This window comes from Cryptotermes secundus, unplaced genomic scaffold (genome assembly GCF_002891405.2).
Source record: "Cryptotermes secundus unplaced genomic scaffold, Csec_1.0 scaffold1, whole genome shotgun sequence".
Taxonomy (NCBI): domain Eukaryota; kingdom Metazoa; phylum Arthropoda; class Insecta; order Blattodea; family Kalotermitidae; genus Cryptotermes; species Cryptotermes secundus.
Window position 1 is genome coordinate 1516205 of NW_019738952.1, and position 26078 is coordinate 1542282.

Here is a 26078-nt window from a genome sequence, read left to right on the forward strand (position 1 = left end):
TTGACTACCGCACTTCCTAGTGCTATTGACCTCAAGTTTCCTGTACTCACTGGCCGTTCCCCCTCTCCCTTAGTCACACACCATATATGGCCTTAATCGCTCTCCACTGCTCCCATTGGTCCGTTCTCCCTAACCACCCCCCCTCCCTACTTCGTATATAAGCAGCACCTTCCACATCCTATCACCACAGCTACTGCTCTCCGCAGCTATTCAACTGCTCTGAAGATGGAGGCGCTACGTTCCTCCGAAACGTCGGCCAAAACGAAGAATACACAGTGCCTAAACCCAGAAGACAACTTTCTTCATTTACCGTAAACCTAGATTAAATATTACATGAAGCCGCGCTGCAGGCTTCTATCTCTGTCCTAACCCCACGAATAGACAAAACACACATACAAAGAGAAAACAGTGAGTCCCACAGAAAGCTGAATAGATGAGCCGTACCCCTCCGTGCCCAAAAGCGGAACGGAGACGTGCACGTTACACGCCATAATGAAAGAACTAAAAGGAGGAAACACAGAGTAGGGAAACATATATAGAGGATGCAGCAATGAAGTTCACACAACGAAAGAGATGTGGAGATAAACACCTCTGCAAGATGGATACCATTCCAAGCGGAGACAAGGACTTGTCATCAGGATATAAGGCTGAAAAAGAAGGACCAAGTCTCAAACTTCCAAGATGGCTGGCAGTAAGCATGGAAGAACGGAGCGCTGTGTTAAATTCACGTGGGAATAAGAGCAGCATGCAGGAACAACAGCCTCAAGGCTACGAGAAAGACGTGTCTTTATGTCTGCTTTCTCTAAGATATTCTGTGTCTGGGAATTGGTGATAGTACTTCCTGCACATTCCGTATGAGATAGAAAGGGGATTCGCTCGGATGAGAACTCTCTGCAGCAAGTAAATGTCGTGTTACTGAGGGGCATATGGTTCAGTCGACGGTTGCATGTGCGGAGACGACTGGTGTCACTCGTCTGCTCTTATTCTCACTCGACTCCGTTTCATGAGATTCCCAAATCTTATACTAATGGAAAATTTTGAGGTTGATTTCTGTTTCCTTCGCTTTAGTGTCGCAAAATCATATAACCAGTCTCACGAATATTGTTGTTTTTCGCGACAATTTATGTGACTTCTACGCAACTTAGAAACATGTATATATATATTCCGGAGACTTTCGCTGTTCTGAAGTTATAATTTACCAATTTTAAAGAAAAAGGACAGAAGGAGTGGAAGTGGATTTTTTGTGGCCTTTTGGACACACGTTATTAGATCTGCAAAGACAGATAAGGACAAAATACAGAAATTCGAAAGCAAACGAGGTCGATAATGCAACTGAAGAGTTAACTTCATGGGTGAACCCCCATGCAGGGCAAATGCTACAGATAGGCTGCGGAGGATATTGCGGAATTACAAACCGCGTAGGGAGAACGCTGAGGAGAGGTTATCGGGACGGCATGGAGCTATAATCCGTGCAGAGAGAATGGTAAGTGTAGGTTGCTGAGTACAGCACGCAATGATAAGCCTGCAGAGCAAAGGGAGAAGCGGACAACCAAGGAGATGCAGAGAGGGAATTGCGAGGTCGCTACAGGCGTGAAATTGTATAATCCGTAAAGACAAGAACACAAAGAAAAATTTGTCGGAAGAACCTACGGTGCGTACTTTAAAGTGTTTCAAGTTTACGGTGAGCTATAAAGATTAGCGACCCAGAGTTTACCGATCTGTACCGGTGAGTGACTTCAGCATGTAAATACTACGATTACGTTAAATCTGTCAGGTATAAGAGGAACATTTCGAAACATCGCCACGCTTTCAAGATTTAATTATTAACATATAAAGACGTTTCATAGGAAGAATGTAGTTATTGTGACGCAAATGCCGATTGCTAGGAAACGGCTCGGTAAACACATTCCTGAAGTAACTCTCACAACAATTGAAGGATGTCGAATGTTATGTAACTGATCAATAAAGGATTCTTGACAATAGAAGACGGTGTTTTCCGTGGGGTCCGTGCCGAGGAATTATAAGAGGGCACAATCAGAAGAATTAAAGAAGAACAAAGGAGTATGAGGGAGTACAACGGAGTAGTGAAGTAGTTAAGTTGGAGGTCAGAATAATTCGAAGATGACAGTTTGTCACATAGTGATTTGTGAACTGTTATGGCCAGTTGTGTAAATATTCAATAAATTCGATCATCAAATCCAAACATCATCTTATTAGTCACGCAAACCTCAGATACTTGACATTATTAATATCTGCGCTAAAATTTTCTCTGGCGAACAACCATGTCAATGTTGAACAAATAACCAACGTTTCAGAAATATCCTTGTTTACTAACATTAAGGCTGGTGTGCCGACCTGATGACGGTTCTTGTTTCAACACTGACATGGCCCAAGCAAACGTTAGAACATCTACTCGCCCTGCATGCTTCAAATCTTACATGGTTAGTACTATTACGTATCACCACACAAACATCCTGCGACAACATGCAACAGAAGTTTTGAGTAGACGCTATGTTGCTGCCTAATATTAGCCGTCATGCTCTTGTAGGGGGCAAGCGGAAGCATAGTTGGTTGAGGCACTATGCTACAAGGCAGAAGGTGGCGGGTTCAAGTCCCAATGAAGGCACTGGATTTTTTCAATTGACCTAATCCTTCAAGCTGCACTATAGCCCTGGGGTCGACTCAGCCTCTAACAGAAATGAGTACCAGGAATATTCTTGGGGAGTAAAGCGCAGCCGGCGCGTAAGGCTGACAACCTTACCGCCATCTATGAGCGGAGTGTCTAGAAAATGTGGGAACCTCAACATCTCACAACCCTATGGGCCTCCACAGCCTGTTACAGGGATACCTTTACTTGACTTACTCTTGTGTAATATTCAACAAAACGTACTTTCTGAGATGCTGTACACTTTGTCTGAGAACATTTCACGACTTCAGCTACTAAGGGCCGGTAGTGTCGCTCCCACCTCATGAATTAGCAGGAGAGTGTGTTTATATTATTGATGGTAGGAAAATAAAAATTATAAAAGTAAGGTGGTCTCCAGGGGCAACGAGGTTCATATAGAGTACCATGAAAATTCGAGGACAGGTTTAATTATTATTATGCGCGACACATACGGGAACACACAGACATGGAAATTCCGCAAGCATGTATGCTTTTATGTCGTAAGGAAGGACAGGAGAAAGAAAGATGGGTGAGAATGAGAAGGGGGTGAAAGTGGCAAGAATCAGAGAAGATGGCAGCCAGAAACATATTTCTGCACTAGAGCACAAAATTGAAAAGCAACGTCTGGTCTTCCTTACCTTTATATGTTGAGGGAAGTGTCAACAATCCTAGGAAAAATGAAATAAAAACCAGCACGTGAAGACTGCTACAGGATACTAGTCGACAAACACGGAACTGAAACACGAGAAGAGGTTCATGATTACACACTGTTCAGGTTCTATGGCTGTACAAAGATCTCTGAGCCCTGTTATGAGTGTGGACGCACATAACCATTTCTATGTGTCAGCGAAAGTATGCACATTCATGTACATCTCCTTATTCTTGGACATCCATACCGTGTTTCTGTCGTCACTTTTTTGGTGGACCTAATCTGATATCATCTATAATACTACCATATATGGGGTTTGGGCTTGACTTATTAAATAGGTTTTAAATTGGATGATGATTGGATTTACTGACACCTTATACACAGAACTCGGAAGTACAACGCTATCTCTATTGTACACACTTCACAGTTCACAGTTACAAATGCACTATGATTCTCTCTTCACTAGCCGTATCCTGGCAACGGATTTATAACAATCTCACTGTCACTTTAAACCATATATGAAAATTTCACAGCCTAATTACTTTCTTGCAATTATTCTGCAGGTGAAAATTCAGAAGATTCGACTCAATTCAATTCCTCTGCTCCAAAACTTGTATCCTGGCAGACTGGCATCTCGAAAATCGACTTTATTCTATACTGCTCCTGTCAGCTCCCGAAATCTTCTTTATAACCACTTTGTACGTACCACGCAGAAAACACAGCATCTCTCTACTTTAGAAGGCGTATAAACGTTCTATTGTTAAGCGTGTTCGCTTCTGCAAGAATGTGTTTACCGAGACGTTGCCTAGCAATGGGTCTACATCTCACAATATATTCTTCGAACTTTCTGGCGAATAATTAAATTCAAACTGAGTCACGTAAGAAAGCAACTTGAGGAAGTCATGGGAAATTGAAAGTGCGTACGAGAAAATTCATGATAAATTAGGGCTTGTGTACGTCCCCAGGAGAGGAGGAATCTCCCCTTCTCCCAAATTGAAAACAACTCATCATTCTCAAAACTCACTCACAATTAAAACATGAAATTTCGCAACACTGACAAAAACAGCCATCAGTGTCATAATCAAGGAAACGGTAATACAACAAGACGTCATCCGGTTCGCGGTCGTGTCTGTGCCAGCCGGAGATAGGCAATTAGACCACAATACCATCGGCTGCAGCTTATATTTAGATTTACCTTACAGCATAACTTGTTCTGCTTAATGAGGATGATACAAAAGAACAGGAGAAAAAATTATCATTCAACAGTCTGCAGAATGTGCCGCCCCTAAAATCGTGTTTCTCCCGCGGCCTCTTGGCTAACTTGGGCCCTCGCGCCGGACCCATGCTTATCTCTTTCTGTAGTTTCTGCCAATATGGAGTTCTGTGATGTCAGAGTTATGAATTAGATACAAACTGAATTTCATATGTTACAGAAATCTCACTCCACAAGGCCGAGAAGATGGCTGGAAATTTAAGAACTGAAACATTTAAGCTTACTCGGGATAAATAAACTCGGAGTATGGAACACGCTTCGTGCATTCTGCACCAGGACAAGACACGGATGTGAGTCGCCTGCTTTCCACTCCGGCTGCTGTCCCTGGAGGTAGAACCCACGTGTTCGACTTTATTGAGCTATACCAGACGCGACTCTTAAGAATATATGAACAAGTGTATTCTGGCTTTTGTGTAGGTTAATTGCAGGCAACACGAACGAATGAGAGTTGTTAGTGAGAGGATCACAGTCGTTGGGGTGGTCATGAATCTCCCCATTTCTTACGAGGCACGAAGGTTCACTGTCGTATTCACAGGGTTCCGCCAATCGATCCTTGCCTGAGCCAGCTAAATGCAGTTAACACCTGCAAACTTAAATCTATAAGGTCGATTTTAATGCCATTTTAATATCGTGACTTCATAATTTTTACCCTTCTCCAACTACAATTAGAATGATCAAGTCAAGTAGGATGCGGTGGAGGTAGCGTGAATTGGGGAGAAGAGTAATGCATATAGGATATTAGTGGGAAATCCAGAAGGAAAGAGACCACTGGAAAGACCAAGGCGTAGGTGGGTGGACAATATTTAAATGGATCTTACAGAGATAGAGTGGGATGGTATGGATTGGATTGATATGGCTCAGTATAGGGGCCAGTGGAAGGCTCTAGTGAAGGCGGTAATGAACCCTCGGGTTCAAAACAATGCTGAGAAATTCCTGAGTAGCTGCAGAATTGGTAGCTCCTCAAGAAGGGTTCAGCTCCATGAGTATGTATGTAAGTTTAAAATTGTGACGCATCGACCCACTGCTAGGCAACACCCGCAACACACATGCGGCCAACGATACAGGAGCAGTGTTTTCTGTGGTTCGCTCACAGACCGTTGCTATACAGCGCGCGCTAGGGACATTCACGCGTACATGGTGACGTCAAACAACAGTGGAATTAGTAATGCAGGCAGGTGTTCTTTGTAGGTCCGAGCAGAGGCATGTGTTCTCTGTGATATGTGGTCCGTGCCACGTCTACATAAATAAGCCGAATTCCGAGACTAGCATCTGTGAGAGTCAAGAGAATGGGAATACAACGGTGTACGAGAACTAGAACTAGAACTAATCGTAGATCGGAACTCAGGGAGTAGACAGTCGAAGGAATTAGACTGTGACTTAGTGTGCGACTTTACATGTTCCGCAGTAGAGTGATTTTTTTTCCTTGGCACTACAGCCTCAGTGGGCCTAGGCCTACCTCCATGAACTTCTCCGTTCACAGTACAGTGATATTGGGAGTGCGTAATTTAGTGAGACTTTGATAGTTTCTGTGTTAAAAATCCATTGCAAGAAACGGATAGTGAATACTAGTGGAAATAGACTGAGAAGATTAGTGTGGAGTGATTTGTAAAGAGGAAATCAGTAGTAGTGTTATAATTACTTTTAGTTACAACATGCACACGGTAAATAAATCCAATTACCAACCCGAACCCCGTCTATAGTCACTAATTCACGTGACAATAACTACGCCTAAGTCTCCGAAATGAGCTAACACACTGTTTTCCATCAATAGTCTGTATATTTTACTCATCTCCACATGCTTCTGTATGTCTTCCCAGCCAGTCCTCCTTAATTTGAATAATAATTGTTGAGTACAAATATTGAACCTCCGTACTATGACACTTCTTTCCACCTTCCTGTAATTTTGTCCGTTTTAGGCATGAACTATGCTCATAGTACTGCCTTAAGGAATAACAGAATAGTGGCAGATATTGATTTGCCAGCGAATCAAAGTAAACTTTTCTTTGAGATGGAAATTATTTTGGTACTTCTCATTTAAGTTTAAGGTCGTAAAACAGTTTATTTGCATTACTAGCTCCTCTGCATCCATAAATCCGTTAATTTAATGAAAACATAATATATAGCATCACAGCTTTCATGACTTAACAAAGGAAAAGGGTTTTAAGTAGTATAGGATTAGGCAGAATGAAGAAACACTCAGCGGCATAGGAGGTAGGTAGAGAACAAAATAGACTTTGCAGCTTTTTGGGGTCGAGGTTAATTGGATTTTCACAGCAATACGACAGGATAGAAGGAGGTTTAGAAGGAGAGAAAGCAAGGAGCCGCTTTGAGATGGGATAGAAAGAAGGGAACTTTAGATGAAAAGACGTGAGTTTTTGGAGAATATTTTCTTTCTTCTCGTGGTCTGCTTTGTTTCCTACCGCCATCTTTCTACGTTCTGTTCGTTCTGCCTCTCTTTCTGCTTACATCCCAGGTAATTGCTTGATACTGCACTGCACCGAAAACTCTCTCTGTTTGTGTACTATCTTTCTCAGTAACAAAGTTTTCCTTCCGAAAGAGAGAAGACATTGAAATACACACGAAGCACCAAGTGTCATGATCTTGTCTTATCTCTATTTTACTGCAAAGGCTAAGGGGATTTTATGAAATTACTCTTTGTCTTTGAGCGTGCCTTCACCGTACATTCACACTCTGGTCAGCTGGTTGTCCTCAGTCTCTCTCCTCATGAAGAATGGTTCTTTTCCGAATTATCCAGGAACATGAAGAAAGCAGTCTTCTGGGATTTGGCACCGTGTATATGTGGTGTTAACCGACGTTTCGGAGGAACGTATCGCCTCCATCTTCAGGGTAGAAGAAAAAATATAAGAAATCTGCAAGCGGAGAGACCGTGAGAACCGGTAGAAGCAGACTGCTTTCTTCATAGTCACCGCCGTGAAAGCCTCAAATCTTACATATCCAGGAACAGTTTTCGAATTATCTTGCGCTGGGAAAAGGATTTCAGTTCTAGCTTCCACATTGTAAATATACATCATTCGACTGAGAGTTATTTGGAGAACACATGCACAGAATTAAAAAAAAAAACGAAGTGGATTCAAGCGGCTTCAGACACAGTGAAATGGCTGACTACCTTGAACAGATAATAGACCTTCGCGTTCCATAAAAACAGGGAATGTCTTGACTACACGGGAAAACTGTCCGTTTCTCTCACAGGACACTGCTTCACGTAGTGTGATACTTTAAGACAGAGGAAGGAAATTAATAATTTATACACTTTTCCTAATAGTATCAAGTATTAAACCCCACCTCACGGCCTCGAGATAGCTCAAGCGGTTAGTCGCTGGTTTCTCACCGCGGCGCCCGGGTTCGATCCCGGGTTTGGTCAAGTGGGATTTGTGGTGGACAAAGTGGCGCTGGGGCAGGTTTTCTACGAGCACTTCGGTTTCCCCTGCCAATCTTCATTCCACCAATTGCTCCACAATCACCCTCACCTATCATCTGGGGTGGGTAAAATAGGCCAGAAGTGGCCGCAGTAAAAGGGACTTAGTCCCGCCCCACTAACAATAAAAAGAAACCCCACCTTGAGCAGCTAACAGTTGCCCAACTGATCAAGAACTTCACTGCCTTGTAGAAAAACTGAAGTTCTAATATTTTGTCCAGGGTCAGTTGAACCAGTCCAGAGGCTCGTAAAGAAATGATGCATTTTAATATAGTCCTCGTAACTAGCTTCGATCTCCCAAGTTGTTTCTTTCTTTCAGAGTTTCTAACTAAATTCTGTAGAAATGTATAATTCCCCGATAAGTCTTTCCGATTTCATCTTCCTTAATTTGATCATTTTAGTATCTGATGGAGGGGCAAACCATGAAACTCCCGATCCAGTAATTTTCTTCGTGCTTCAATTTCTTTCTCTGCTTTAGACCTACGTAGATATGAACCTCTTAGAGATAGGGTGACATAAGTCACATTTACTTTGTTCCGGGAAATGAAAGGTTTTTAATATGTGTTAGTAAGCAAATCTGCAGTACACAGAAACATGAAAATTATGAAAATATCGACAGGAAGCTTCAGATCTGCATTATTTTTATCAACATTCGTTACATTCCCGCTCGCCTTCATTTGAATTATAACAATCTACCTCTGAATGCAATGTCATACGTGGTAACATAATATATTAGACCAATGGAAAGAAATAAATGAAATTTTATTACAAAGTGTGAAGCTGTTACAGAGTAAATGTATAAAATGGCTGTTTCTTTACAGAATTGCAGAAATTGTGGTCTACGGGTCAGAGTTCCTGGCTACACATCCAGAGGTCCCGGGTTCGATTCCCGGCACTACCAGGTTTTCTGAGAAGTATTGGGTCTGGAATGGGTCCACTCACTTGAATGGAAAATTAGAGGCTTTGGTTTTAAAAAATCTAGATTAACGGCAGTGGGGATTCGTTGTGCTGACCATGTGACACCCTCTATCCATTAAAGTTGTCACTAACTTCGCCGACAAGCGGCGGTCGCTCAGTCGGTATAGTTCACTTGCGGACTAAAACTATGGAGTTTGTTTTTGTGGCAAATTATATTCTTCGACTTTAAGGGGTCCTAGGCCGGACGAATTTGACTCTGTAACTGGTTCAAGAGTACTGAAGAACAAAAGATGGATACGCTGAATAAGCAGGGGAAGTCCAATTGTTTTTACATTTTTCAGTACAAGAAGAGGACGCTGTTACGGTTATTTGGTGGTGCAGAAGAAATCAGGCCGACTGCGGCTAGCCTTCACATCCAGGACGAGTCACTGTGATTCTCCCAGTAAAGCATTTCGTAAGGGGCGCCTTTTCCCTTTTGAACCCAAAGAGCCCCCATCTAATTCACTTTATTCTTGTCTTCGTCTCACTTTCGTCCTCTGAAATTTCTCTAGAGATTTAGTTTAAAGTAAATCCGTCTGTGTTTTCTTCTTCAGGTTCAAAAGTACTAAAAGGAAAGAAAGAAAAATAATAAACAAGAAAAGACAAAATTAATAACAAACACAAAACAGTAAGAAAATAAAATAAATGGTGCTAAAAGCTCTGCTGTTAACACAGAGAGACTCAGTGGCGTAGCTGACTTCTATCCGCTTTGTCTGTGAAGATAATTTAGCGTTTGTTCCATGACTGACACGTGTTACTCTCTCGGACACATATATTTGTCACTGCTATTGCTTGACCCTCAGATAGAACATTCTTTGAATTAAAAGAAACAACGAATAAGTAAAAAATTTCTTTGCAGTCTCTTTTAAAAAGCTCACACTTTACTCGGAACTTGTTTTCAAACACCTTAATGTGTGTTTCAACCTTACAGGAAGAAGCCAACTTTCACCCCCTTGTAAGATAACCAGTAAAAATTTAGTTTCGTACTATACAAACTTTGGGCCTCTCCTTGCACGACAATGAACTGAATATCAGTAACCATGCCTCCAGCAAACTTTGCTCTGAGCATCATTGTAAATGCAAATCGGATTTGTTGCTGTCGTTCTCTCTCCCGAACTTTGTGCATTTTCGTAGAACTTATTGTCTGTCCTTTTATTGATCTTGTCCTGCAGCCTGATGAGGAGACGGTTTTACTGCCTGTGTTTCTAGATCATTCTCTACTAATACGTAAAAGTAAAGTAAAGCTATCCCTGTAACGGGGCTTGGAGTACCATAAGGTTGTGATATGTTGAGGTTCCCACATTTCCTAGACAATTGGCTCACAGATTGCGGTAAGGTTGTCAGACTTACACGCCGGTAGGCCTTTACCCCCAAGAATATTCCTGGTACTCATTGGTGTTAGAGGCTGAGTGCGGCTGGAAGGATTAGGCAAATTGAAAAGAAAAATCCGATGACCTCATCGGGATTTTTGAACCGGCGACCTTCCGGCTTATAGCATAGTGTCTCAACCAACTACGCTACCGCGTACCCCCTACTATTTGACGCAGGGAACCGTAGTTGGTCGTACATGTCACTTGGATGGGGTAGATAAGAAAGGCATGCAGATTTTTGTATGAAAACTGTTGGAAAATTGTCTTTTTTTTATTCACGAAGGAGATGGTAGGTAACACTACTATTGATCTTGCATAAATCCTTAACATACAACTCAATGACGGACTTCGACATTACCTGAGATGAAACTCCAGGTGACTCACACTTTTAATGAAGATGGCGACTTTGCGAATTTATCTCAAGAACAATATGTATTTGTTTCAGAGCGTTTCTCGAAATTCATGCTAATTCTCAATTCTAATTAACAGTACCTTCGAGTTCCCCAAGGTGCCATCAACTGAAAATGTTTTAGGTATATAAGGGACAAATCCATGAGAGATATCACGTGACTATGGCGACGAGAATGATAATCACTGAAAAAGGACATAAATAAGCGCGATTCCGTACACGGTACAAGACACAGGGACCATCCGAACTGGAACCACTCCAAATTCGTTTCTACATTGCGATTGGAGACGGGTGCATCTGTTTGTAAACATTTGAAATGAGGTCTCTGATTAGGCCTTCGTGTGGTGCTGTTTTAAGCGGTATAGAGACAAGTTCATTCCTGTGCTGTGTCGCCTAGCAGGACCAACTCCGTGGAAGTGAAGAAAAGCCCTCAGACAGCGCGACCGTGACAAGAGGATCCAATTTGGGAGGAGTAACGGGACCCAGGCGATTGCAGCGGGACGGACAAGTGGCACAGAATGCAGGATCCTCGGAAACAAAAGAGTGAAGACGGAAAACACGCAAAAAAAGTGCAGCGGTGTTTGTTTAGCGCTTGATGATAATAAAAAACGGTGAACACGTATTGTAACAGAACATAATTATCAGATTTAAAAAATCGTTCGAACATATACATTTATCTGGCTGTACGCTTTTTGAAGTCGAGTAAAGTGGACATATTTTAGTGGGGAGTCTAAATGGCAAGGGTTGGTACGAAGGGACGTATAGGCAGATGTTGCGGAACAAAAAAATACCAACACAACTGCATCGGCTGTTCGAGACTGTCAACACGCCAAGCATATGAAACCTGCCAACATGACAAATTAATGAAGCCACGACTCAGAACTGAAATTCATCTAATTTTAACGGGACGACATCCTCTGTGAGAGTGTGTCAGTCGCTCACCGGACAAGGAATTTCCCTCCACTTATGTAGGTTCTCTACAGCGCTTGAAACTCTCCACTTCTGAACCCAATCCTGAGCCGGTTGAATCCACTTCTCACCGTTCGACTCTGTGCTTTTAAGATCGGGACGGAAAATTGGATTCGATCCCTGACAAGGAGAAGGATTTTCATCTTACCACCATGTCCATATTGGCTTTAATTTCCACCCGGGTTGTTGTTCAGTGGTTGCCGAGGGCTCTTTTCCAGGGGATAAAGCGGTACCAGCGTGATGCTGGCTACTCATCTCCATCTTGTGCCAAGGTTAATAATGTACCACACATACTTCTCTATCCACAAGTTTTCATGGCGCTGTGCACGAGAAAAGGAAAAATTTAACCTTGCTTCCTCCCTTCCTTTACTTCCTGCCTGTATGGAGCTAAAATATTATTAATATTTAATGATAATAATTGAATTCCTATTTATTTACGCGCCAAGTCAACTTCCCAAGGGCTTTGTAAGAATCACAACAATTAAATCCAATTCTGTATTTATTTACATCTTTCAACAACATGGCCGGTCACGTTAGCCAAACGATCTAAGACATGTACTCTTTTCAGTCGCTCGGAAGACGGGATCGTGGGTTTGAATCCTACACAAGGCATGGATGTTTGTTATGTGTATGTGTTTATTCTGTGTTTGTGTTGTCCTGTGTTTAGGTTGAGTCCTTGCGACGAGCTGATCACTCGTCCAAGGAGTCCTACCGTCTGTAAAATGATCAGAACGAAAAGAAAAAAAACTGGACAACGTAGTTGAACAACAGCCCAAATGCCAATTATACAACAATTAAATTCTTATTTTTGTACAAATCTACTACTACTACTACTACTACTAATACTACAACTAATAACAATAATATCGCTTAAACTATAATTTTGTTATTACTATTGTATTATTAACAGTAACAACATCAACAACAGACCCTAACGTTAACAGCGTATTACGAATGGAGTCTCCTTCTCACAGCTCTGTGTTCTCACTGAGCCACTGTTACCAATTTGTGTATTCCAAAGCGCTGAGAATATCTGCACAGCTACTGAGGGCTCAGTCACGTAACGTTCCTCTTTTTATTGGTAGTTTATGACCTCAGATGAAGATAATAGTGCTCGAGCGATCATAAGTCTAATTTAGGAATTCGTTAGGAGCACAATTCGGATTTGGGCAGCTGCGTAGCTTTGGAAACGAATGTGCTCCTGTGTGAAACAGAGGAACCTCTATAAAAGTAAAGAAGTCAGGGTCAGCAGCCCGTGACTGTGTTGGGCCGGAAATGGTAGCGCAAAGACTTGGCAGCAAGCAACACTTCTCCCATCTGCTGTAGTTTCACTCCAATTTGTGGCACACAGAATCGTTTTCTCTGCTTTTCCCCATCAGTTTTACTGTTCAACAGTTGGAGCAGTCTAGTGCCGTAAATCCAGACCGAGTACAGATATACTGCGTTCAATAAGAACTTATTTTACTCTTGTTCCCTTAAATACAGAATGTCCCAGAATGATTTTACTAACTTTTCTTTCATCTTTCATATACAGACGAAAACAATGGCAAACAGACGTAGCCCTACAGAGATTCTATGTGATCTTACTAAAGATTTTAAAATTGTGCAACATTGACGCCCAAATAAGGTCTAAATCGCCTCAAATCCGAAGCACAATTTAGACCTTACTGAAATCTACAGTCTCGCTTCTATTGCACCGTCAGAATTCGACACGTACGCACAATTATTGATAGGAACCAGTTCCCACGGCGGTGAGTACTGGAGTTGAGGTCTTTTGCAATGTAACGCCTTTCAGTTTGGTAGACAGTCGCCAACACTTCCGGAGGGACGTGATGCGTCCATCTTTAAAGCCTAACATGGCAATGGAGGTGCTACTGTCCTACAGACCCTAATTTTCTCAGGGCTCATGTCTTGCTCTTTAACTATATAAGTTACCTCGTTTGTGATAATCCTTGGTCACGACTTAATTTCATGCAGACGTACTAGATACTGAGTACTTTAGCATAGTTAGTTAGTTATTGGAGAGGGTGGGTTTCCCCATGCACTTAGACCAGTATTGGTCCATTGTGCTTCCCTCTATGATATTCTACCAGTCTCAATACCATACCGATAATGGTGCGTACCATCAGTCCCGACCGAGCTAGCGAGTTCTCAACTGGCTTGGCGGTATCTATAATGCTTCCCCCATCTACCAGAGGTATTAGAGACTGCTGTTGGGCGGGAAGCATCCTTGAATTTGGCTCAGTGATCTCCTTTGGAGATATGAGGTTCTTTTACGTGCCGTAAAGCTACGACACGGGACCCACGGCTTAAAGTCTCTCCCGGAGGACTTGTTCCCTGAATTTTTCCGCCCTTAAAAATTCGACGATCTCCGCCGGGTATTTGAACCCTCGTACTACGAGTCATGAGGTTGGAACGTTACCTCTAGACTACGGAGGCCGCTAAGTACTTTAGCATAGTGATTCATCTTCAACTTCACGGGATTGCTTCAATCTCATCTGACAAATCATCACTTCCACTCGGCTGCAAATTCATTATTAGCAGCTCATTTAAGACGTTCTTTTCATGAGATTTCAGATTCTTTCGTGTAGGTCATAAGATAAACCACCACTTCTTTTAGTGCTAGTGGGCTGGGACTAAGTCCCTTGCATTGCGGCCACTTCTGGCCTATTGTACCAGCCCCAGATGATAGGTGAGGGTGATTGTGGAGCAATTGGTGGAATGAAGATTGGCACGGGAAACCGAAGTACTCGGAGAAAACCTGCCCCAGAGCCACTTTGTCCACCACGAATCCCACTTGACCAGACCCGGGATAGAACCCGGGCCGCCGCGGTGGGAAGTCAACGACTAACCGTTTGAGCTATGGCGCGGCCCCAAACCATCACTTACTTATGGAACTGAGCCCTTCTTGAGGAGAAGCCAAATCTGCAGTTACTCACGAATTTCCCAGCATTTTATGGAACCCGAAGGTTCATTACAATGTTCACAATAGCATATCCTGAGCCAGATCAATCCAATCCATACAATCCCATCCTATCTCTCTAAGATCCATTTTAATATTGTTCACCTACCTATACCTTAGCCTTCCCAGTGGCCTCCTTTCTTCTGGCTTTCCCACCAATATCCTATAGAGACTTTAATTAAAAATTTCCTTATTTAATTCTTTATTACTCACTACAGTATATATACATTATACCTGGATAATTATATAATTGAGAATCCTGTTGCATTAGTCCGGCACATGAGCGCAGCACTTCTTGCATTGCTGGCTTCCCACCACTTCATCTATGTTCCATACATATTTTACAACATACTTCGGTCGTATGGGGCCATCATCAGGCATACATGATCGTCCAGCTGCTACAGTGCATAGTGTCACTTTCAGCTGGCAATTCTCAAGGGACTTGACGCCAAGACAAACTGACTGGATGTAAACCGCCAGTCGTAAATTATCTTTGACTTTCACTTTGAGCAGTGGTCATTTGTAAGTCAGTCAGTGAAGATAATACTTAGCGGTGCAGTATAGAGTTAGCGGACAACGAAGTGAGCGCAGAAGCTGCAGAACCTCCAGTGTTCAAATCCGTTATCAGGGAACGACTTATGAAGACACAGCAGACTGAAAAGACTTAGCGTGTTCTGCAGTGATTTGTAAAATGTGGATTTTGGCGATAGCGCTGTAATTAAGTGTAGTCACGAGTGGTATGTTAAAATGGTCAACAAATCCAATCTCAAATCCAAACCCCGTCTATAGTCACTCATACACGTGATAATAAGAATTATGTTATTTTTATGTTGATGTAACGTACAAGGTATAATATACAGGAGAATTAAATTAATTCCGAAATAATTTCAAGATTTTCTTTAAGCGAATGGATGAAGAGACGAAACTGCCGATGATGTCCTGAACCAGACGATGCAACAGAATGTAGAACGATTGCATATCTTACGACAAATACTAGGCATAACTGCAAAAAATGTTGCACGGTAGGAACAATTCTTGACATTACAATTACGAAATGGATCATTTAGGGCTGAATGCCAGAAGAAACTGTTTCCCCACCCCGAACATTTTATGTGTTTCGTTACTGTCGTTTTTATATTACAATAAACGTTACCTCTGAATGGATAGCAGTGGACGAGCTTTGACTACTGAGAGATGCATATGTTTAAGTATTACGCTGATGGTAAACTTCCATTTAGGTCTATAAAAGTGCAAAACAAAAAAGCGGATGATATATAGTAGCACAAGTCATTCTGAAAATGTTGGTTGGGCGGTAAAGTGGAAGAAGTTTGAAACATACCCACGGCAATTTCAGTCAAATTTACTGCCATAAAAAGAACTTTCACGTTTACCTTGTCTTCCTCTTTTTGAATAATTGATCGTTTAATTTGAGAGAAAGTAGCGGAACCGTTACAGAAAACACGAAATTTATTCTGCTTATGCGTTTATCCAAAGTCATGTAAAATATGACCAATTTCTAGTATCAAGAACCGGTTTAACGGAACGACTTTCAGCCATTACTGAACATGTTTTTCTGCTTATTCCTAGGACACATTACATCATATGTCTGTTTCGAATTTCAGAATTAATCTAGAAACAATAAATTCTCGGGAAAACTAATCGCCTACTTTTCTTTGATACGACATTGATCATAGAGAAAACGACTCCTCCAGCAATTCTTCTTTGCAGCGGGGACGTCTTTACCGAGTTGTTACTTAGCAACGACACGTGGATTCACAGACAGACCAACCGACTCTCCTTTGACAAGACACGGATCACACATAAAACAACAGTTAAAATCTTTCTATTGTTGTGCGTATTCGTTGTCAGGGAAAGGGGTTTACCAAGCTGTTATCTAGTAACGTAGCAACGACAGGGGGGATATACCTACAGACATATAAGATTGATGGGAGGTAACATTGCCATGAAGACATATGGGAAAATTGATGTATAGCTTCACTGTTCAATAGATGGAAGTAAGTGGTCAGCTTCATGCCCCTGTCGCTTTGCCCCCGAGGAAAGCGCCACTGGACCTCACTGGTTAGGAGGTTGGGTGGACCGATCTGGAAGCCGTGGAGAAGGGAAAAGCCACTTGCTCCTGCCGGATATCGAGCATTGATTCTTCGGTTGTCCAGCTAGTAGCGTATTCACTCTGCCAACCGAGCTACATCTGAAAATGTAAATTTCCTCATTTTTGAATGTGGGTACCTCTAAATTAAAGAACCGCGCTCGTACCCAAATTGAATCTTGAGATAACTGTATTGAGCACCGGTAATTTAATGCACAAGCTTCTAATTCTCTCTCTCTCTCTCTTGTCTTGTCTTCCTCCTTCACAATTATTCTTTCCGTTTCCGACGATGACGTCAAGCGGATAATTCGAGGTCTTACGTTATCGAAGTCCGTCGGTTTGGATGAAATTCTACTTTAAGTATCAAAGGCTGCTCTAAGATCCCTGCTCCCCTCATTCTGAAGTATATGGTATGTTTAATCTCGGTATTTTGAGGGCTTTTCTGTCTGCACAGAAGGGGCGGCAGATGTCTTTGTCGCCAAGAAATGCAACAGCGCTCGTGAAATTAATTATTCCAGTTTTAAATAATTTCTCTAAAGTTTTTAAAAGTATTATTCACGACAAGTTCTCCTTTTACTTTCAGTTTAAACTACATTAATCTCAACATGAATTCAATAATAATAAAATGCTCTAAGAAATTTAATTACCTATAAAATATCGTTACGTCCACAGAGTAACCAGGAGAGCAAATTGACCTCATTTATTTCAGCCTCAGTCAAGCTTTTAATGAAGTTCCGCTTAATCGTTTACTGAACATGCTCAATGGTTTAAGACTCTCCCTACGCTGTGTTATTTGGTTCTATATTTCATCTTAATCCGCTTTATTCTTCTCCATCTTCTTATCTATTTTGGTGTGTCACAAGGTTATCTACCCTGAGCACATAAATGTTTAGTACTTTTGTATATGTCAAAATTCGTCATTCTAATTTTATTATTTTCCTATGACGTCACACTTCATTAAGCATTTAAGTCAACAATAAATTGCAAATATTTATAAACGGACATTCATGCATTTTTCGAAAATTGCACGGACCTCAGCATTCAGAAAACAAACAGTTTATTATATTCGTAGGTGTCCATTTTAATTACAATATTGGTGACATCTTAACTGCGAGTTCTTACTGTATTTATCATGTCCTCGTAATAAAATAAAACAAAGTAGGCCTGTAAGTAGTCCTGAGAAGCATTTATGTTCAAATGAAGTAGCAAAATGAAGTCGAAACAAAGGCACTAGCAAGGAACCATATCACAATCAGCAGCAAGCATCTTGCATAACTGCAAGCGAGGACTCCCTCGGGCAGGTAGAAACATGGACCGGGATTCGGTGTGGTCTGCGGGAGAAGGACTTACTTACTGTAAATCTCAGAGAGTTTTTCCAAAAGTTTGTTGTAAATCCAGTGACTCGCACAGACCTCAGGGGCCGGTCGAGGCTTGGAGTGGGTTTTAATATGGGTCTAGAGGGGCAGTGAGGCGGCTGCTGCTTGTTGGAAGACCCTTTAATGCCAACAGCTGCAACAGTCAGCATACAAAACTTGGAAGCGAGATATTTACAGCAGGTGCGTTGCTTAGGAACCCGAAAGAACGAGGAAAATAGAAGGATAATTTGAAAGAATGACAAATGTATGTGTGGCAAACTGATGAAGTATGTAAAGGAATGAAATCCATTAAAAAGAGATAAAAATATAGTAAGAAGAAGGATGAAAGGTAAATATGCAGAGAAAGTAAATACGAGTGGTATGTGAAGCATGGAAATAAATAACGAAAACGGGGAGAGAAGCAAGAAAATTGACTGACAGAAAGAATAAAAAACTAATGTAAGAGATCAAAATTCTGAGACATAGAACGAATAAATGAAGAAGCAAAGTAGAATGCAAAAGGAGTACAGAGGGGAAGGAACAGAACGGCAGAATGAAGCAGAAACAATCGCTAGGAAGAGCAGAGATAACGAAAGAGAGTGAAGTGTAAATAAGAAAGAAATGAAAATCAGCCCAACCCGAAGATGCTTTCAGAATATCGGAATGCGAGTTCAGAAGACGACCAGCAGATTCTTCCTGAAGGATGTAAAATTATACCAGACTGCAAGGGGTCATATACCAGAGGATAGCAGTATTCTTAGTAACCGCAGTGATAATCCCAAATCTCACACAGTACCACTCATTTTGTTATCCACATTCGCTGGCTCGAAACTCGGCTCGGATGGATATAGGGACAGTACCTTCATTGTGGACTCAACTGGCTACTGCAGTACCACTGCAGACAAGATCACCTTAGATAAATGTCACTAAGCTTTTTTTTTTAATTCGCTTAGTGTGGGATGGAGTCCAACTGGGTCCATTCGGCACGGCGGCCACTGATTGGCCTATTGTAGCCTGCCCCGGGTGATTATGATAATGGAGAATTTGGTGGAAAGAAGAAACCGAAGTACTCGGAGAAAACCCGCTCCAGCGCACTTTGTCCACCACAAATCCCACTTGACTAGACCCGCGATCGAACCCAGGCCGCCGCGGTGGGAAGCCAGCGACCAACCGCTTAAGCTATGGCGCGGCCTCTTCACTAAACTTTTTTTTTTATTGCTAGTGGGGTGGAACTAAATCCCTTGTACTGCGGCCACTTCTGGCCTATTGTACCAGCCCCAGATGATAGGTGAGGGCGATTGTGGAGCAATTGGTGGAACGAAGATTGGCAGGGGAAACCGAAGTACTCGGAGAAACCCTGCCCCAGCTGCACATTGTCCACCACAAATCCCACTTAACTAGACCCCGGGATCGAACCCGGGCCGCCGCGGTGGGAAGCCAGCGACTAACGGCTTGAGCTATGGCGCGGGCCCTTCACTAAACTTATTCTGCAATATAACATTGTATTTGAGCATGGTGATGTATTAATTGAGCAACTGACTCTAGGAGACTACGCAGAACTTCTTCCACACATCGTAGGGATGAGAAATTGAAGCCAGATTTCATTCGGAATACACCAGAGACTAGACCTATGCACAGATCACAGGTTAATGTTAAAAACGGGCCTTGCAATACATGGCATAGAGAAATGAACTGAATTCAACTGGCTTAAGATGAGGTACTTTTCTGAATATGGTAGTAATTCTTCATGTTACATAAAAGTAGATAATTTCTGGACCAGTTGAGAAGGACTTGACTTTTCAAGGAAGATTACGACATAGTGTTAGTTAGTTGGGTTTAACTTAAAGTTCGATAAGATAATACTGGCTTCTTTAGAACCGAGGCACACAAGCTGAAATGGGTCGGAGGCAGAAGCTGGTCTGGACCCTTACGCTGAAACTACTTTACAAGTAATTCCCCGTCCTCTGGCTTCAAATGAATGTTCTTATTTCCTGCAGCAAACGAGTTACAGCCGCCAGCCTTGTCGGTGGTACAACGTAATTCCACTGCGACGTTCCACGGCCACTACACTCACCCTCTACCATTAACCCCCTTACTTACAATATTGGCCACACCCAGCCCCGGAACAGCCTGTCTGTTGGAGGTTAGTCTACTTACTACACTCTCTCATTTGCATAGTCTATACAGCGTCGAAAGTAACTGTTATTTTGAGTGATCGGATAGGAAAAATCGGTCGTGGCTTGTTTAAAGTAATACCAAAGAAACTACCTGCTATGGCTGAAGCGTGGCACGTAAGACCTCAGGGCAGTCGGGTTCAAGGACGGGTTATAAACTACGGTCCGCGGGCCGGAAACGGCCATGAAAGCTTTTATACATGTGGCTAGCGAAGCTGTTGTGAGAATTTGGCTAAAATATTATTCTTAATTTATATCAACAATTTAAAAATTTCTCAAGACATTTATTAAAGTATATTATAGAAGGGATGGAAGAAGTTTATTTCTGGTGATTGCAGAAAAATATTTATTCCAGAGTTTTCATCAAACTTTCTTCCCTAATGCGGCATATCACTAAATTATGCTGTATCTAAAAAGCATCTACAGAACTGTATACCTTTATAATACCATAGCTGTATATGTCTGAGGAAAATATTTCTCTTCGGAATTTTGATGACCATAATATCTGGAAAGCATGGTTTTATAGACTGCAGGAATTTCGAAGAGGACGGGGGTACTTTATTATTGCCCGCTAATCACCCCCGAATCACTGGCCGGAAACGCACATGATCCGACAAAGGCGGCTCCTCTGAATTGGACCACGTGACGAGAGGGAAACAAGAGACACGGGAACGAGTAGCGCGAGCGATCTCAATGTTGGCTGTAGCGATGTCCATAACAGCCAGTCCATCATCCAGCTAAGAGCTCAGAGCTGGCCCCACAGTTAATTTCGTAAGACGCTTGACCTGGAAGTTACGTTTTTGATTAATTTCGTGTAGTAGCGTAAAAATATTTTTCTTTATAACAGTGCGAATAGTTAAAAGGCTATCCCTGTAACAGGACGTTGAGCCCATAGGGTTTGGGGACGTCGAGGCTCTCACGCTTCCTAGACAATCTCACAGACGGAGATCAGGTAGTCAATTTCACGTCTCGGCCGGCCGCCCTTTACTCCAAAGGAAGATTCCTGGTACTCATTTGTGTTAGAGGCCGAGTCGACCTCAGGGTCAGAGATGGAAAGGAATAAGGGACAGTTTTGACCAGGAAGTACTTGAAATCGTGTACATAAAATTGGGGTATGGCTCTATACTTCTCACCTCGTTAACCTTCTCTTCAATGTCTTCAGGGACAATACAAATTCTGCCTGGTGTCTGTACCGGTCTCAACCTCCCCCACCCTCCATCCAGAGTTACCTTGTTCTTCCTCTTACTATTCGTCTTGTGTGTTTTTAATTTCATCGTATTTAAACCCACACATGTTTATCCATTCTATTTTCACAGTCTTCCCATATTTTCCTTCATTCTCATTTTATTTCAATGTCTTTAGTTTCTCCAGTAAAACATCACTTTTCTTCCTAAACGTGCACGTCAATAACTGGCTCTGCTGCTTATTTCTGCTTCCTGAATTCTGCTTCTGTGTCTGTCATTTCAAATCCATACCTCAGTACAGGTTTCACAAAAATCAGCATAGTCTGAAACACGTACGCTGCACATTAGCAGTGTCTACAGATCATTTCCTTTATAGGGCATACACACCAACGTCTGTTAATAAATGTCTACCTTCTACACTCAGTTTTTCTATAAAGAACTGACTTTGACATTAATCACTCAAACGACAAGCACATTAATCAATAAATCAATCCATCCGAAACTTAAAGGACATTTTGATAGGACGAGTCGGTGCGTTTAGTCGTAGTTGATTCAAAGACGCTTTCAGGGACTCAAGATGTCTGGTTCATGGTGAATAATGAAAGGGCGATTAAAAGGAAGCACTATTTGCTTAATTGTACTATCCTGCCACTTGCCTGGAGGACTGAAGAAAACCACAAAAAGCTCAGGCCTAGTTTCAAACCGGACTTCTCCCTAATACAGGCCAGAAGAGTTAATAACTGAGCGCACCTGCTCGGTAGAAAGTTGGTTGTGTTTTGCTATCCACACTTGTATTCTGAAAGCAAAGTGTTCGAGTATCGATTGAGTCACTGATTGTCTCGATTCTTTGAGAATGCTGGGACATTACCTTGAAACTGACCAAGAGAGTTTCCTTACAAATCCAGACCCTCTTTCCTCCAGGGGAGTCCCCCGTTCTCATTGGGCACGATATAGCCTCTACTGTGTAGTCGTACAAACCAATCTTAATCTGAGTAAATTAGTCAAGAAGGGACAAGAACGTAAGGGGAAACTTCAGAAATCTTGCAATCGCTCCTCTATCCAGAGCCCCCAATGCGTCAATGACGTCACGCCGATCAGGCACAACTCACAGCCCCCTAAATTAACATTCATTCGAAAACCTTCTCACACCCTGGGATTGGTGTCAAGACTGTCCGGCGCTGATAGAACCATCTGACAAGACAAACAGGACATTGATTAGATTTTATGCCCAGGAAATTGGGCTTCATTCTTACTTCCGTTTTTCCCTTCTTTGCTATTTATACCTTCCATACTTCCTTGCATGCAAGCTTCAGCCTCTGTCTATAATTCTGCATTCCCTTTTATCAGCTGCCCCCTTCACACTTTCGCATTTCCTATTCAGCAAGATTGGTGTAGTGGGAAGAGAAAATTACTAAAATTCGCGGTCCCCCCACCCACACATCCAAACACTCAGTGATGAGAGTGACGCCATAAACTGGATCGATTGAAAGTATGCTCCCGTATCCGGAAATTAGAAATGCGAGGACAAATTTGTATCACAACAGGAGCTGTGTAGCACCCCTGATGTTTCACTCTCAGAGCATTAACAAGACGCAAGACAAGCACCTCTCTTCTGAATAGGAACGGCAGACTGATCAGATGAACCCCCCCCCCCAAAATTAGCTGCTCTGCTTATGCTCGTAATTTAATCCCCATCTACACCCCGAACGCAATATCTAGATGAAGGCTCCGGTCAGCTGGTACGAAATTATTTCATGTTCGACAGAAAACAGTGAAAGAAAAGTAACAGAATTTAAAGTCAAAAATTAGTAAATTTCCAGCAACGGAAACTATATGGTATCATGAAAACAGACCCATAGGAGAGAGCTTTTATAAATAATGAAATTGGAAAGCGTGAACTCCATTATATGGGACGCAAAATACGAAAGGCGTTCTTTGTAGTTTATCATATTTAAAAAAGAGCAGAAATCAGATGCAAATTAGTGGAAGTCTCCCATATCGAATTTCAACAAAATCTGTGAAAGTGTTTGCGGGAAATGGAAAAACAAATTTATGGTCATATTTAAACTGCGCTCTGCTCTAGATCAACATGGACGTAATTCGGAATTTTGAAGCAAAGTTTGGTGGAAGTCCCTCATATCGAACTCCACCAACATGGCATATGGGACACACAGGAAGTTCTGGGTATGGGTTTGTATGGACTACGCTTCATTGTGGATAAACAAGGCCGAAAATCAGAAGAAGGAAACAATTTTCAGCAAAATTCTTCCACGTCGACTTATTTTTTTTGTTGCTAGTGGGTGGGACTAAGTCCCTTGTTCTGCGGCCACTTCTGGCCTACTGTACCAGCCCCAGATGATAGGTGAGGGTGATTGTGGAGCAACTGGTGGAATGAAGATTGGCAGGGGAAACCGAAGTACTCGGAGAAATCCTGCCCCAGGGCCACTTTGTCCACCACAAATCCCACTTGACCAGAACCGGGATCGAACCCGGGCCGCCGCGGTGGGAAGCCAGCGACTAACCGCTTGAGCTATGGTGCGGCCTTCCACGTCGACTTTCAATAATATCTACAAAAGAATTTCTGGATTACTTAAAACATGTAAGCTTTCATAAAGGTATTTCACTTTCGATTTATATGACTGTAAATCGGAAATATCCAACAGCACCACTTGCTGTTCTGCGTAAACTAGGCTATATTAAGGGTAAATATGGCTCAGAATCGAAATTGTCAAGCAAAGTTCATTGAACGTTGGATTTTTGGAAACTCTGACCAAATATTTAGGTGCTTATACTAGGCTACAGACACGGACATACAGATAAGCCCTCCACATGAGGAGTTATTTTCACTGAGTAAAGAACGCCTAAAACAGGAGTTTCATGTAGAAGTCACAAAGTCCACTTTCCTCCTGCACAGATTTCCAGTCCTACAATTATTATGTTAAGTCATATTTGGGTAACATGTTACAGTTTGGCAACAAAATGGAATTTAACTCATAGGTTAGCTTGTGTGCTTCTTGTCCAAATGCTCACAGTAAACCAAGTATCAATCAATCAAACAAATCGGGCCTATCATAAAATATGCTACACCTGAAACAACGAATTCCTATTACAACACAACTGTACAAAATAGTCATATCCTTGTCTATTCGATTATCACGTGAAATCTCGATATTACGATAATCAATACTGGAAACTCGAAATATATTTCACGTAATTAAAATATTTCAAATAAAATCTACAACTTTTTTCAAAAGTTTTTATAGGTATGCTATATCTGTTGTCCAATACGCAAAATATTTTAAATTTAATCTGGTAATTTTTTTCAGCACTGAAAGTAGTTGTCACGCGGACGTGAGTACGTCCCTCTAACATAAAAATTCCGAACGTCCATGTGCAAAGAAAGAAACGACCGCGCGCTCCATGACAGTATCCAAATTTGTTACTTCACATTATTAACTGCATCTCTCTCTCTCTCTCCTTATTCCTGTTGCTCCCACTTGGAGCACAGTGCATCAGTGAAACCCTTCGTTTCACTTCAGTCTCTTAATATTAGACAGTCGGTAGGACCCCTTGGACGAGTGATCAGCCCGTAGCAAGGCCGCTGCCTACATAGACACAGAATAATCGCGGACAGACATCCATGCCTTGAATGTGATTCGAACTGACGACCCCAGTTTTCGAGCGACTGAAGACATCACATGCCTTAGAACGCACGGCCACTGTGATCGGTATCAACTAGAGAGCTGAGAAGAAAGCAGTCTTCTGGGATTTGGCAGCTTGTATATGTGGTGTTAACCGACGTTTCGGAGGAACGTATCGCCCCCATCTTCAGGGTTGAAGAAAAAGTTTAAGAAATCTGCAAGCGACAACACCGTGAGAAACGGTAACGGTGTTGTCGCTTGCAGATTTCTTATACTTTTTCTTCTACCCTGAAGATGGGGGCGATACGTTCCTCCGAAACGTCGGTTAACACCACATATACACGGTGCCAAATCCCAGAAGACTGCTTTCTTCATAGTCACCGCCGTGAAAGCCACAAATCTTACAACTAGAGAGCTGTTGACAAACATAGTGTCATGTATATTACGTTCCAGACATGATAATTCCTGCCTGATGATGGTCATGTATGACCGAAACACGTCGCAATAAATAAAGTTCTAAATATAATAACTGAAATATTTGTTGTGTTGACGGTAGCATAGTTTCTACATATTATATATTAAATTTCTGATTTTGGAGAGTCATTGTTTACATACTTCACAGAAACTCTAAATAAAACGATAAAGTTATATGTATTTTCTTACGAGCGAATTCTGAGAATAGAATTTCGAGATTAAAGTCAACCTACTTCGAAACGTTTGACTTGATAAAGACATGAAAGTAAAAAAAAAGGGAGATTGATTTTCAGGAAGACATTGCCTCTCTCTTTAAAGAAGGCAAGATCATTTTTCTTTCCGGAAACGCTTCAATTACGGCAGTTGTAATGACGCATCATGTAAGTTGATGGAACCACAAGGCTGACAGTACGTCGCTTTCAAATCTGCACGTCTCGGCGCCTAGAGAGACAA

The 26078-nt window shown here is 41.9% G+C and overlaps 1 protein-coding gene across 13 annotated transcripts in view; it reads right to left on the reverse strand.

Moving 5' to 3' along the window:
* LOC111871350 (CUGBP Elav-like family member 2) overlaps nt 1–26078 on the reverse strand; it is a 1228155-nt gene that overhangs the window by 1150899 nt on the left and 51178 nt on the right. For all 13 annotated transcript variants that reach the window (XM_023864398.2, XM_023864392.2, XM_023864391.2 and 10 more), the window contains exon 2: nt 3304–3400. The gene's annotated coding sequence lies outside the window, so the exon portion shown is untranslated. The remainder of the gene's footprint in view (nt 1–3303; nt 3401–26078) is intronic.